The sequence below is a fragment of the Zootoca vivipara genome, chromosome 1, assembly GCF_965207765.1.
Source record: "Zootoca vivipara chromosome 1, rZooViv2.hap1.1, whole genome shotgun sequence".
NCBI lineage: Eukaryota > Metazoa > Chordata > Lepidosauria > Squamata > Lacertidae > Zootoca > Zootoca vivipara.
This window is the reverse complement of record NC_142582.1, coordinates 76551607-76566080: the sequence shown is the minus strand read 5'-3', so window position 1 is coordinate 76566080 and position 14474 is coordinate 76551607. Positions and strand designations below refer to the sequence as shown.

Below are 14474 nucleotides of genomic sequence, written 5' to 3'. Positions count from 1 at the left end.
CTTGAGTCAAAATGAGAGTACCCCTAAACATTTTTAAAGAAAAAAAAAAACAGTTTTAAAGCCACATATGCCTCTCAAACAATGAGCAAGTGATATAATCAGTTCCTGAAACTCTATAGCTTAACTTTGCTTACTTTCCATATCAGTATTTATTTTATTTTTAATATAATTTATATACTGATGGACTGCAGATAAAGCCTCCAAGCAGTTTACAAAAAGTATAGCAAACATTGAAATTGTCAATAAAAAACTAAGTTGAAAACGGTTATTCAAAATATGAAAACATAATTAAAATCAACAGTAAGCTTCTTAAAAAAAGAGAGTAAAACACTTGTCGGCTTCTGCACATCTGAACAGAAATGTAATTGACAGGTCCTGAGAAGAGTACAGTAAAGGCATGCACCTGTCAATATTTTTTTATTTATTCATGTTGGTAACATTGGCTGTATGCTTCAAAATGTTTGGGCATCTTTCATTGCTTAAAGAAAGTAAACATTATAAGGAATAGCTGTGAAAATAGCATGCTCTTAATGAAGCCCAACTCATTTGCACTTATGCTCTCGCTGTGTGTGTGTGTGTGTGTGTGTGAGAGAGAGAGAGAGAGAGAGAGAGAGAGAGAGAGAGAGGGCTAGTGAAGGCTAGTGAAGGCTAGTATAGGGAAATATGATGAGTACAGCAATCCTATGCTGCCATGGTGGTTTGTGGCTGGAGATACCCACTCAGCCCAACCGCTTCCTGTTCACCCACCACCATCTTGTCTCTTGTAGTTCAATTCTAAGAGAGTTGAATTGATTAAAAAGCAATCCATGAAGTGTTAACAAAAACAGTGGCAGTGGCAGAAACAAATTATACTTAGTGAACTCCCACCCCCACCCTGCACGCTTAATTTTCCTGGAAGGCTACACATTCACTATCATTTCTAGTAGCATTTATTATTAGCATCTAAATAAATGATACCAGAACTGATTTGAACAAAGGGATAGATGATAGATAGATAGATGATAGATAGAAAACATGTTACAGCATTTGATATTTATGGAGGCATTTTTTGATCCTGGGAGATGTTCATATTATTGCTGATAGAGAATGAATTTCATGGACACCCATACACAACTGCATTTACATCAGAGGCTCATACAATCAGAGGGTGTTGGTTAGGGACTGACCATGTTTTATAATGAAGGGATGATACATATATTGCATTCAGATGTGCATAATGAAGTGATCTCCTGGTATGGGCCATCTTTTGTTTCAAAAGACTTATTGGTATTGATGTCACTGGGTGCCTGATGTTTGCCCATTGCTGCAGGAGGGGGCAGGCTGGGTTTAGGATTTAAAGGGGAAGCCCTCACTGCGGGAGAAGTTGCATTGATCTGTTCAGGCATATTTCCCTTTCTTTTTCTGCATGAAAATAGAGACCGCCTTTTAGCTTCACTCTTTCTTAAGTGCAAAGTTGTAAGTGTGGAGGACTTCAATTGCTATGGCAGATTCCCTTTTCATAAAGCAGATAGATTGCAAGTTTGTATTCATCTTGGTTGACTTAAAATCTTTTTATTAACTGTTTATTTAATTTTAGCCACCCAGTATGGCTCTGGCATGCTCTCAGCATACTTTTGGCTGCCTTGCCTGTCTAAAGAGACTTTTGGCAGAGCCCTTGGTCTGGGATTTGCACGCTTTTTCCATCCTAACAAGCATGCTTGAGGCGCCTAACCATACTTAGAAAATAAAAAAGGACCAAGCTTCACTTAACCATGAAAGGAGTAAAAAGGGATTCTGTTGCTTCGATTAATACCTTTTGTGAGCCTCGCTCTGATTTGAATTCTGATACCAAGCAAGAAAAAGAACTGCTACTCCAAATATACACAACATAGAGCAAAATATAAATCTGACTTTAAAGCCCAGAATATCTGCATTCTCATACTGCTGGGATATAGGCCAGGATTTTCAGAGCTATGGTAGACCCCCAAGTGCAAGACAGGGGCCCATGCATTGATAACGTCGAGTCTGGATTGCTGTAATGCACACTGCGTGGGGCTTCCCTTAAGGTTGATCAGGAAGCTGCAGCTGGTACAGAATGTGGCTGCTAGCTTGACAACTGGGGCAGCATATACGGTAGTGAGCACATTATGCATCTGGTTAGGGAGCGGCACTGCATGCCAAGGAGCTATCAGCACAGCATGCTGTTATAAAGCCTTTAAAACCTTGGTGCCAAGTTACCTGAGAGAATGGCTTCCCCTCAAAATGCCTACCTGTCTTTCCACTGAGATCTGCAGGTAAGGGCATTCTGGTTGTTCTGCTGCCTGCCACAGGTACATCTGGTAGCAACCGAAGGGATGGCCTTTGTTGCAGTTTGGCTCTTGTTGTTTTGTTATGGTGCCTAGCCTCTGGAATCACAACCGCACCCACAAGGTAAGATAGGTGCCACTATTCTGGTGTTTGTTAAAGCCCCAACAGATTTTTACTGCCAAACTTTTGGTGATGGCTTTTATTGTGGTGTATTGTTACTGTTATATTTTTTTTTTATTTTGATACATTTTGTACACCACCCTGAGATTCTCTCTCTCTCTCTCTCTCTCTCTCTCTCTCTCTCTCTCTCTCTCTCTCTCTCTCTCTCTCTCCGTGTGTGTGTGTGTGTGTGTGTTACATTAAGACTTTTAATTAATATGGGCTTAATTAATAAGGCACACTTACATGATAAAGTCATTGTGTGGCAGGGCACTTACATCGATATAGCAGCAGCATTAACAAAAATAACCAAGGAGAAAGTCTATAATATTTCTTCATTTACAGCAAGCAGTGGGTGTAATCCATTAATTCAGGCAATTCCTGCTCTGTTTCAAGTCCTGCAAGTTAACTAGAGTTGCCAGCTTGTGATACTCAGGGCTGCACTGAAATGGGAGCCTTTTTGTAAACTCAGCCTCTGTAGAGAGAGGCCTGTTTTTCAGATGGAGACTTGAAAAGTGGCTGATAGTGTCTGCCCATTGTGAAGGGGTGGTCATTGTACCTATGGGAATGGTTCTCATATGGGAGATGAAGTCACAGAACTGTGGCCCAGCAGGTGAGGAAATCACCTGTAAAATCTACCTGAACAAAGTTGTTGAGAAATGTATCAATGATAAGTTAGAACCTGACATATGCCCCAAAAGCCACAGAAAGTACATTTTGTAATGTGTTACATGTGATTCATTCTTCAAGCTGTCTTCAAGGGATAGTTTCCCCACAGAGTGCATTACAGTAGTCAAGTTTTGAAAAGTTGAAGGCATGAATGATGATTCCAAGATCTGAATCTGTAAGAAGAGGTTGCCTTTTAAGTAGTTGTTTAGGCTCTGCTTCCAAATATTTCTAATCACAGTTATAGTATATACCGTTGTTTCGTTTTACTTAAAAGCTAACAGCCTCCAGTATAGTGACATATTCTTTCTGGCTGTAAGGTGAAACTGTCTATAGAATGAGAATGAAAAAATATACACTTTATATGGAAATGTTTATTCATTCTAAACATTGGCTTACTGCTTCCACCGTTCTTCATCACACCAGAAAATAGGCACAGGCTGAACTCCTGTGTTTGCTTATGCACACTTCAGTCCTGCTTGGAAGCATTTCTGTGCATGGGGAGTATCTCTCCTTTCAATCTCTTTCATGTTTGACTGTTGCTGATGTGGAGTAGAAAGCAGAGGAGAGGTGTCTCCTGTCTGAATGAGTGCTTTTGTCAAAATAGGTTTTATGGTAAATAAGACAAAAAAAAGGAGAAAAATTATAAGTGTCATGTGCAAGTTCTCCCTTAAGTGTATGCACTTGTAATTGGGGACAGAATTTTGGCCATACAGTATCTACTTAGAAGTAAACCCCAAATATTTCACTGGGATTTCTAAATTAGTGTGCATATGACTGAAGCTAACTGCTACAAACTCATAAGGAGCATAAGTAATTTTCTCCCACTTTTAGGGTCGTCTCTGTAGCAGACTCAGCATAAACTGTGATGTTTAGCTCCTATTTATTAAAGCATTGCCATGTCATCCTTGCCAAATGGATAAGTGATCAGCAATAAATCTATAATTTATAAGTTGGACCAGATCAGCTATTGCTTTGCCGTTTACAATGAATGATTGTTGTTGCTGCTGCTAACACTCTAATCTAAGGTTATCAGTTGCTAATAATGGCCTGGTTCACACATCAGATTAAACCATAGATATTTTTTTTAAAACAGTGGTTTATTGTCAACTAGAAGAGAGTGCCTGGTACTGGCCAGAAATTTTTAGAAACCAAAAAATACTATGATTTTTAAATGGATAGTGTGATTTGTGAGTTTAGATCAGTCATACCAAAAATCAGAATCTGAACCAGTATCTGAAGAAGTGTGCATGCACACAAAAGCTCATACCAATGACAAACTTAGTTGGTCTCTAAGGTGCTGCTGGAAGGAATTTTTTAATTTTGTTTTGACTACATCAGGCTAACATGGCTACCTACCTGTAACCAAAAATCAGCTTAGGTTATGCTGTCATGAACTGCCAGGACAACAGGGAGGAGAAACGGGATCCTAGCGAGGGGTGTAGCTAGGGATGGGACACACCAGGACAAACATGGGATGAGGGTCAGCACACAGAAACCAGAGCATCAGGACCCATCACCAGAGCCCAAGGAGCCCCTGTCTCCATGAACACGGCAGGCTCTAAGGCAGATATCCCCAAACTGCGGCCCTCCAGATGTTTTGGCCTGCAACTCCCATGATCCCTAGCTAACAGGACCAGTGGTCAGGGATGATGGGAATTGTAGTCCAAAACATCTGGAGGGCCTAAGTTAGGGGATGCCTGCTCTAAGGCATAGGGAGCAGAGAGATGGGTGCTCTAGGAGGCTGAGGCGGGCAAAGGCTCATAGCTCAGCTCCCTAGCTGGCCAGGTGGGGCTCACTAGCTCTGGGAGAATGTATGTGATTCCTCAGCTGGAGTAGGCTCATAGCAGCTGAGGGTCACATCAAGCCTAGATGCTGCAATCAGCATGCAAAACAGATGCAAAAAAGCTGAGGTGCTTTGTCTGCTCAACTGCCTATGTAGATGGCCCTTGACTTGGATGCACCTGGACCTCTAGGGGACTGTGTTTCGGGTTTGACTCTGGACTCTGTCCTGATTGCTGGACTTCAGACTTGTCTACTTGGATTGGCCCTGGACTGTGCTTCCTGGATTTTGGACTCACGTGTGTGGACTGAATTCTGGACTTTGGATTTGGCATACTGACTTACTGCCAGTCAGTATGCCAAAGTCACATTGTGGCCCACCCTCTTTATTCAAATTGGTGCCTGGCATCCAAATGTTAACGAAATCCCCCACTTCCAATCATGCTGAGTTTGGCAACAACATCTCAAGAGGCACCAAACATTTGTTGAAAAAGTCACATCTCAGTATGCCATCTTGATTCAAAATGGTGCCCAGCATTCCAGTAGTAAAAAAGTCCACTAACCCCCCCCCCCCGAACGCTCACATGAGAAGTGCTGCTCACACCTTGGAAACCCTCATGCGATGGGAACCCTTTGGCGATGATCTCACAGGTAAGCCACTTTCCAAAATACATATTAGATGTGCAGCATGGAAGTACATGCTCGCTCCACCCCCACCCTCCTGCCATGGCCGCACTTTCAGGATACAAGACAGAATTTGGCTTGTTGTTACATCTCTCCAAACAAGCCATGAATGATAACCAAAGTTTATTTTTGGCATAGTGCCTGTGGTACATTTTGGATAACATTCCAAGCAGCCTGGGGAAGGAGTGAAGCGATATTTATTCAACAGCTTGCAGCAGTACGCCACACCTTACATCAAACAACTGTTTTTAAGTACAGTTTAATGCGATATATGAACCAAGCCAGAGAATGACAGTCAGATACTTTTAGGGGGAAGAATCTTGCTAATGGACAGTTAGTATACTAAGCTCACGCTCTTGAAAGTGTAAAATGAAGACACTAGTCTTTGAGGATGAGCAAAGCTATTTCAAGAATGATTCCCCAAGCGAGTTTGTAAACACTTCTAAAAACACCACTGGGATATGCAACATCTGTGCTAAAACATATTTAGCAAGATGCAATGATAATGAAAGTCAGCCTTCATTGTTTTTTTGAATGGGGTGTACTGTACTGGAACAAAACACCATTGGCCAAGATTTAAAGCAGCATGCAAATAGGGGATTTGTATTATGCTTTATTGATCAGCAGCCACCCCATGCCCTGCACAGCAACCTGATTTTAAAATAGGGCGAGGTTTAAAAGCAAGCTGGGCTGATACTGCAAACCAAATCCTACAGAGTGCACAAAAGTCCTTGGCTGTTCCTAAATTACCCGGTAGACGCTGGTCCATGACTTTACACACTTTGCTGCCTTGTGTTCTCAGTTGTTGGCATCTGTCTGTCTCAAGAGACAATGGAATAGTGCACCGTGGGGGAGAGGGGATAAAGTCAAACTGTTGGAGAGTTACTGTGGCTGCTGTGGCTATGGAGACCAATAGGGGGGACACATATTTCTTCTCTCTGTGCTCCTCCCACATGGCATTTCTCCTCTGGTCACTAGGAGTAACTTTAAATTATATTTGTTACAATGTTCAATTTTTCTCTATTGGTAGTGCAACAACGGAGATCATTCCATGTGTAATGTAAGTGTTAATTCTGTTATTGTTTAAAGTCAACTAGCCAATAGAAGGGCAGGTGAAGGTGTTGCTTAGAAACCGAGCAAAGTGGTGTGGTCTTCACTGAGGAAACGTGCCCTTAGTGGCTGCGTAGTTTTGGGGGAATGTTTCCTCTGTTTGTTTGGTGGTTCTATCTCTGCTATGTATAAGGCCTAACCTAAGAAAGACAAAATGTTTCTGTTTCTTGCTCCTCAAATAATACACTGTTTTGTTCAGTTTTCTCAGTAAAGCATTGTCAGGACTCTCTTCTTTAGACCCTGTATGCATTATTTAGGTGGCTTTGATAATGATCCCCACCACTTCAGCTGTATTTCACAAATCAATAACTTCCGAGGATTTTCAGTGATATCCAGTGATAAGAAATGGAATACACTTTATATCATTGTAGAAAATTTCAGAATGAAAACTCCAAGAGATAATAGCACAGACAGGTTTCAATTTTCTATTCATATAAAATACCTGAGGGGAGTCTTCTGCACATTGCCTATGGTCCTACTTCCAACTATAATGGTTTGAGATAAAATCTCCATAGCAACTGCCATCTCTTGACCTTTGGACTCTAAGTATGAAACTCTGATTTAAGTGGCTGTCATTAGACCTGGTGGTAGAGTCCCTAATAGTACCTTTCCCATCCGAATAGATATGCAGAACACACCCTTAGCAAAGAAAGCTGGGATACTCATGAAGCCATAGACTATTCACCTGGAAGGCACCTTAAAAACAAATGGTTGCTAGGCCAGAGCATGTTAATGTGGAGTGGGCCCTATATTTTTTAAACTTCTTAAGCAATGCGCTCAGTTACATGAAAGAAAGAAAAAAAAACACAATGGAGCAACTTTATTAATGCAAGCCCAGCAGAGTCTTTGTTTCACTTGAGCAGTGCTTGCTTACATAAGGGAAGGATCAATAGAAAGAGACAGAGACTTGACCTCCGCCCACCTGCTGAGATTTTCTGAATAGCACATTATACTATGAAGTGGGCCCCCTCAAAAGCAGTATTCATCCCGCTACTGTTATCTGTCACTAAGTGCCAATTATAATAGAGACATATTTTGTAAAACATGATCCATCAAAGCCTCCACTGTGCGGTAATAGAAAATGTCAGGACAGTATTAAGGCATGTATATTTAACGCATTAATACATTGCAAATTGTGGCATTCCAGTAGCTAAGAAAATATTCAGAAGACAAGGCAGTTAAAAGATATGCATTTGACTAAGTATTTATCAAGTATCACTTTTGTGGCACTACTCCTCATCATTTTAATAAATAAAAATAAACATAGGATTGGTAGCATATGTGTGAAGCATTTAAACAAAAAGAACTTTAAATTTGGATGGGTTGGCTTTCCAATGTTATCTCCCCCTGCTAATATAAAGAGCAGCGTGTATATAGCAGGATCCATTCTGAAGGAAATCAGCCCTGAGTGCTCACTGGAAGGACAGATCCTGAAGCTGAGGCTACAATACTTTGGCCACCTCATGAGAAGAGAAGACTTCCTGGAAAAGACCCTGATGTTGGGAAAGATGGAGGGCACAAGGAAAAGAGGACGACAGAGGACGAGATGGCTGGACAGTGTTCTTGAAGCTACCAACATGAGTCTGACCAAACTGCGGGAGGAGTGCCTGGCGTGCTATGGTTCATGGGGTCACGAAGAGTCGGGCACAACTAAATGACTAAACAACAACATATAGCAGGATACACACCAGAAGATGCTTAAACTGTGTCCCATGATTTATCTGCTCCCTGTCCTGTCCCTGTTTTTCCTTCTGGTCAAGAGTCAACTGGGCATTCCAGTTATGATGCCACATTATCTTGCACCTATGCAAGATCACAATCCCGTGCAGTCTTAACCTGGGAGCAGCAATGCATGGCAAGGATTTTTCCTTATCCAGCTTTAGGCATATCTTACAATGACTACTGTAGTTGCGACAGAAGGTGGGTTGGGATATGCAATATTGTGAAGCACATCAAATACACAGCCATTAGTGCAATACAGATGGATAGAATTCAGATGCACACCTACCCGTGTTTCCCCTTTTTTAAGACGTAGTCATTATATAAGCCATAGCAGGATTTCTAAGCAATTGCGCGATACAAGCCATACCCCGAAAATAAGACATACTGATAGACCCTTCACCCAGTAGCAATAACCCCCCTCCCGCCAGCCAACCCCCCCTTAAAAATATCTCCATTTTGCTGTCGCTCCACAGACACGTATTTCCTTTAAAAGCTTGTAAAAATGCACTGAAGAGCCGTAGCTGCTGGCTGCCGAAGCCTCGTGACCTCCGTGAGCGCGTCTGTCTCTCTCTCTCCCCCCGCCCCCTGCGTCTCTCTCTCTCTCTCTCTCTCTCTCTCACACACACACACACACACAGAGAGAGAGAGCACCCACCTCTCGCTTCCCCCCACCTTTCCCTTCCATTCTATGCGCCCACCCCTGAGTTGCCTGTTGATTTCCTCTTGACGGGAGAGGGGCGATTGAATGCAAAGGCTGTTTTCCCTTTAAGGGAGAGATCTCCGTGTGCGCGTCTGTGTCCTCTGTCTCTCTGTCTCTCTCTCTCTCTCTCTCACACACACACAGAACCCACCTCTCGCTTCCCTCCACCTTTCCCTTCCATTCTATGCGTCCACCCATGAGTTGCCTGTTGATTTCCTCTTGACGGGAGAGGAGCGATTGAATGCAAAGGCTGTTTTCCCTTTAAGGGAGAGATCTCCGTGTGCGCGTCTGTGTCTCTCTGTCTCTCTGTCTCTCTGTCTCTCTCTCTCACACACACACAGAACCCACCTCTCGCTTCCCTCCACCTTTCCCTTCCATTCTATGCGTCCACCCATGAGTTGCCTGTTGATTTCCTCTTGACGGCAGTCTCCTGTGTCTGATTGTTGTCTCCTTGCAGCCTTCCTTTCTACCTTATGCTTGCTTGTCTGTGGAGCTGCCCCTTTAAGGATTTGTAAGTAGTCTGGATCGCAGTCCTTGCCTTGGGGACTTTTTTAAAAAAATTAAGGACTTTTTCCTTCTTGCTGTTTGTGAGCACAAAAGTTAAACTGCCGGTCCTAGCTTCCTTTACCCACAAAATTTTACCTTGCTAGCTCAATTGCTTCTTAATTGCTACCATTTACCAAGTCAGCAATCTTAATTGCTGTTTAGCTGGCTTCTTTGTTCTCAGCAGGTAGCTTCTTTGCTATCAGTGATAGCACTACAAAGTTCTGGTTACAGGTAGGTAGCCGTGTTGGTCTGGGTCGAAGTAAAATAAAAAAATTCCTTCAGTAGCACCTTAAAGACTCATACCAAAATAAAACTTAGTTGGTCTTTAAGGTGCTACTGAAGGATTTTTTTTATTTTAGCACTACAAAGTGTTACATTGTTGGAACTTAAGTCTTGGGCAGCTGGCTAGTAGAGATCCTTATTTGCTTTACTATAGGCTACTGCTAGGACTGTATCACACAGATAGATTCCATTATACTGGTTTAGATTTAAGAAGCTCCAGTGTAGCAGATTGCTATTAAGTGAGTCCCCACATCAGAGGAGAGAGAGAGCAGCCCTTTGCGAACATCCCAGGGCTGGGGAGAGAGGGCTGGGCCAGGGACGCACACCTCCCTTCCCTCAGACTCATAATAAAAATACGAGTAAGACATCCCACCAAAAATAAGCCACCCTGTGGTTTTTTGAGAAAAAAAAGTAATAAGACGGTGTCTTAAAAAAGGGGAAACACGGTAGAAGTGGATGTCATGGGTCCATTCTGCATTTCATTGCTTTCAGTGGAATATGCACAGGCATCCTCAATCAAGTGTATTATTGGATAAGGGCCCGGGTATGTCTCAGCCATGGGGACGCATTCCGCTGACAAGCTGGAAATATTTCACGAAGGGATGCAAGAAATCACCAAAATCCCTGTTTTTCACAGGGAAGCAAAAGCGTGTCTTTTTTGACATTGTGTGTGTATGTGGGGGAGAGAGAGGGAGAGAAAGAGGAATAAATTACATTAATGTTACTGCTCATTCAGAAAGTCAATAATGGTACATTGCCAGTTCAACACAGAATAAGAGAAGGTGTCCACTGTTCTGGAGAAGCTGCTTTCTGGGGAACAATATTGCTTCCTGTACTATTGATTCAGGTGGTAAGTGCCAACAAGACTGAAGCCAAAATAGGGCCACTAAGAAGGAAGAGGATGGCATTTGCCCTGGGGATAACCTGAGGGAGGTTTGCAGACATACAACTGAAAAGAAAACAACAACAACAAAGAGATCAGCTGCTTCCCCTAAAAGAAAAAAAAACCTCTGAAGTAGACTGAGCATGCTCAGTATCAATGGAATGTCAAGCGTCAATTGAAAAATAAAAGTCAGAGGTGGTATTGGAATGGAGTGTCCTAGAGGAGGGTGTGGTGACTGTCTGGAAATCTGAAAAGAACACTCCTGAGGATATGCAACAATGTTTTTGCAAGTCCTGGTTCTTTCGTTTCTAGTACTGTACTGAAATTCTTGGTACATCCCCTCTGAATCCAATTTAAATTAAAAAGCAGAAACCTTGCCAGCTCATTAACAAGTATTGATCAGGGAGGGGGGAGTCCTTTACCCTTGGGGCCCAAACTCAGAAAGAAATTACATACCTTTTAAAAAAAAGCAATCAATATTCAGCTTTTGGATTTAAAGCCAGCTGCATGAAATATGACTAGAAGACACACAATGAACATCTGGTCAGAAAAAGAAAACAACATAGCAAGTTTAAGAAGTGACTGGATGCCCAGAAATTACATAAAAATGTAAAGTTAGAAAGTCACCAGTGTAATAAACCTTGTTCTCTTCTACTAATAAAACCTATTTTTATGAAAATAATAATAAATAATAATCAGACACCCACCACCTGCTTTCAGGCAGAAAAAGTGTGTTACCAATAATACACATTCTTTAAAATCAGCAGTTAGTTGCTAAAGTGTAATTTATTGATCTAATATAAATATCAGGATTGAGAATCATTATTTTATATACTACTCTTGATAAACAGGACTAGGGAGATCAAGAGGAGATTCTGAATAAACATTGGAAGAATTTCTTGATGGCAAAAGCTTTCTGACAGAGGAACGGTCTCCCTCTGGAGGCGGTGGGCTCTCCTTCCTTGGAGCCTTTTAAGCAGAGGATTGATGGTCATCTGTCATGGATGCCTTAGTTGAGATTTCTGCATTGCAGGGGATTGGACTGGATTACCCTTGGGGTCCCTTCCAAATGTGATTGCGATTCAGTGCAAGCACTTGCAAGCACTCACATTTAGGGCTCATCCACACATCTGTTTCCCCCACTGTTCCCACCACCACCACCAGGAAAATGCTCTTTTTGCCCCTGAATGGGAACAAAGGACAATCAGGTTTTCTGCAGATTACCATTTGTTCCAATTCAGCGGTAAGGAGCATGTTTTCCAGGGCAAAGCTGTGGAACAAAAGCAAAATGTAGAAAACATGGGACAAGCAGCAGTGTGGACGAGTCCTGAATCTTCTCAAGTACCTGCTGCTACTGTCCACCTCAAGAATTCAGGAACTGGACTTGCTGCCATTTAGGACAGGGGAGGCCAGTGCCTCCCAAAAGCCTAGCTGAGCATCTTTTCCTGCATGTTATTTTCACTGGCAATTCCAGAGTTTGCAGTTTCAGTCTCTAATGGGAAAAGGTACTCAGCTGGTACCTGGAGAGCATCTTTTGCTTCTGCCTTCCTGAGTCCTGAAAATGTCCGCAGGTCATTAGTTGGCTGGTTACCTACTTATTTATCTTAGATGCAGGGCTGTCTTAAGCATATGCGGCACCTGGGTGCAAAGATCTGCCTGGCACGTCCCACAGGTTGCCCAGTCCCAGGCGTGCAGGAGGGCAGAGCCGTCTGGCTGCCTCAGCGTCTTGCTGGCTCTGTCACCCCCAAATGTGCGGCACAGAAGAGCCTGCTGCAGCACTCTTCCAACCAACAGACGGGCTCTTCCCCAAACTCAACTCTCGGGCCCTAGACTCTCAGCCTGGCGCCCCTGAGAGCCTGGTGCCCGGGTGCCCCTTACCCCTAACGTCCATGGGTAAGACTGCTTAGATGCACTTACATACTGCACTTGGTCACACAGTAAGCACAATATGCACTTTTCAATATACCAAGTAAACAATATATTGGAATATATGAAACACAATTAAAGCATTGACAATGTAACTCATAGTAAGAATAAAATAATTGCTACTGCAGTATAAAACAATCCTAAAACTCAGAGCTGCCAGGGTGGAACATTCAAAAGCTCAGGAGAACAGATAAGTTTTCACCATGTGACGGAACTGCACCAGTGTTGTGGCCATCATTTCATCCAAGGGAGGGGATTCCACTTGGTGTCATTGACCCTGTCAGAGTCAAAACAGCTTTGCTGGTTTCTAGTTTGTTTCCAGGCACAATTCAATCTGCTGCTTTTGATCTGTAAAAACCCTAAACAGCCTGGGATCTGGATATCCGAAGAACCAGCTCTCACAGCATAATCCTGCCCTGCATTAAGATCAGCCAAATAAAGTTGTCTCCTGGTTGTAACATTAGCTGGGTGGCCACCAGGACAGAGCCTTTCAGTTGTGGCACCCCAGATGTAGAATGCCCTCCCCACACATGCCTAGCACTTTAACCATTTACAAATATGCCCCAGGAAGACAGAGACATATCTTGTAAAGACCATCCCATCTAGTGTACACTACTGTGTTTTGTGGAGTAGAGGGGGGATGCATATCCAAGTAGTTGATCCTAGTGTAGGTCATTACGACTGAATATCTATCTATCTATCTATCTATCTATCTATCTATCTATCTATCTATCATCTATCTATTCATTCATCCATCCATTCTACTTTCTTTAGCAGGTCAGTTCACAATCACAGTTGCTCTCCTATTCATGCCTTATGCCTCTGCCTTGGTTGCTGCCTCCCTCTCACCTCTAGTACATAGGTTTGACAAATTACAGCATTTGGATTTTTAATTGCATTGCCATCCATTTCCCCACCCAGGGCTTCCTTCCCCTTCCCCTTGCTTCATCACAAGCATTTGGGCAGGGGCCATTCTCCTGATAAAATAATGATGGAAGATCCTTGAGAAAACAAAGCAAAAAGCTCATTTTCAAAGCTCCTTGGGCACCCTGGGAAGAATGACTTTACATCTTGGGTTCTAAAATGCTACTGGGGTGTGTGTGTGTGTTGGGGTGAGAGGTGTGCAGAGTGCCTCCCCCCCGCTGCTGAAGCTGTTCTCTTGCAGCAGCCACTGCTCTCCCTTCATACACAGCACACACATGCAAGGCACCTACTGTGCCACAATGTGTTTCCCCCATTCTGAACATCAGTATGCTCCAGCAGCAATGCCAGGAAACTATTCACTGGAGGAAATAACTGTGATAAGAGGCTAAAAATAGCTGGGCTGGGGGTGGAGTGGGGAGGAGGATGGAACACATTTTGTTGAAAGGTGTTTTTTAATGAAAGGAAATGAAGCTGTTAAGTAGATAGCATGTGAAGCAACAAACACATAAAACATACAGGGGAAACATGTTCCCTTGGTTAGAACAGGGCTAAGGATCCTGTGGTCCTCCAGATGCGGCTGGACTGCAACTTCTATCATCCCTGGCAATTGGCCACTACAGTTGGAATCCAATAACAGTAGAGCCACAGGTTCTGTGGAAGCTGTGGTAAAACCAATGCAAGGTTTCCTGTTGAAATTTGGTTTCCCCACCCACCCACCCTATTTAGATGAATATTTGGGTTCAAAGCTGATGCAACCACTAAGCATGTTGGCTGCAATTCTGGGCTGCATCAATAGGAGTATAG

The 14474-nt window shown here is 42.9% G+C and overlaps 1 protein-coding gene and 1 long non-coding RNA gene across 3 annotated transcripts in view; one reads left to right on the top strand and one right to left on the bottom strand.

The window, feature by feature from the left end:
• The window catches only part of NAV2 (neuron navigator 2), a 538301-nt gene that overhangs the window by 140740 nt on the left and 383087 nt on the right, over nt 1-14474 (top strand). The window lies entirely within an intron of this gene.
• Nucleotides 9222-10379, bottom strand: LOC148687630 (uncharacterized). The gene is made up of 2 exons (XR_015949692.1): nt 10018-10379; nt 9222-9943 (listed from the first exon to the last, which is right to left on the bottom strand). It is a non-coding gene; the product is annotated as an uncharacterized LOC148687630 (long non-coding RNA).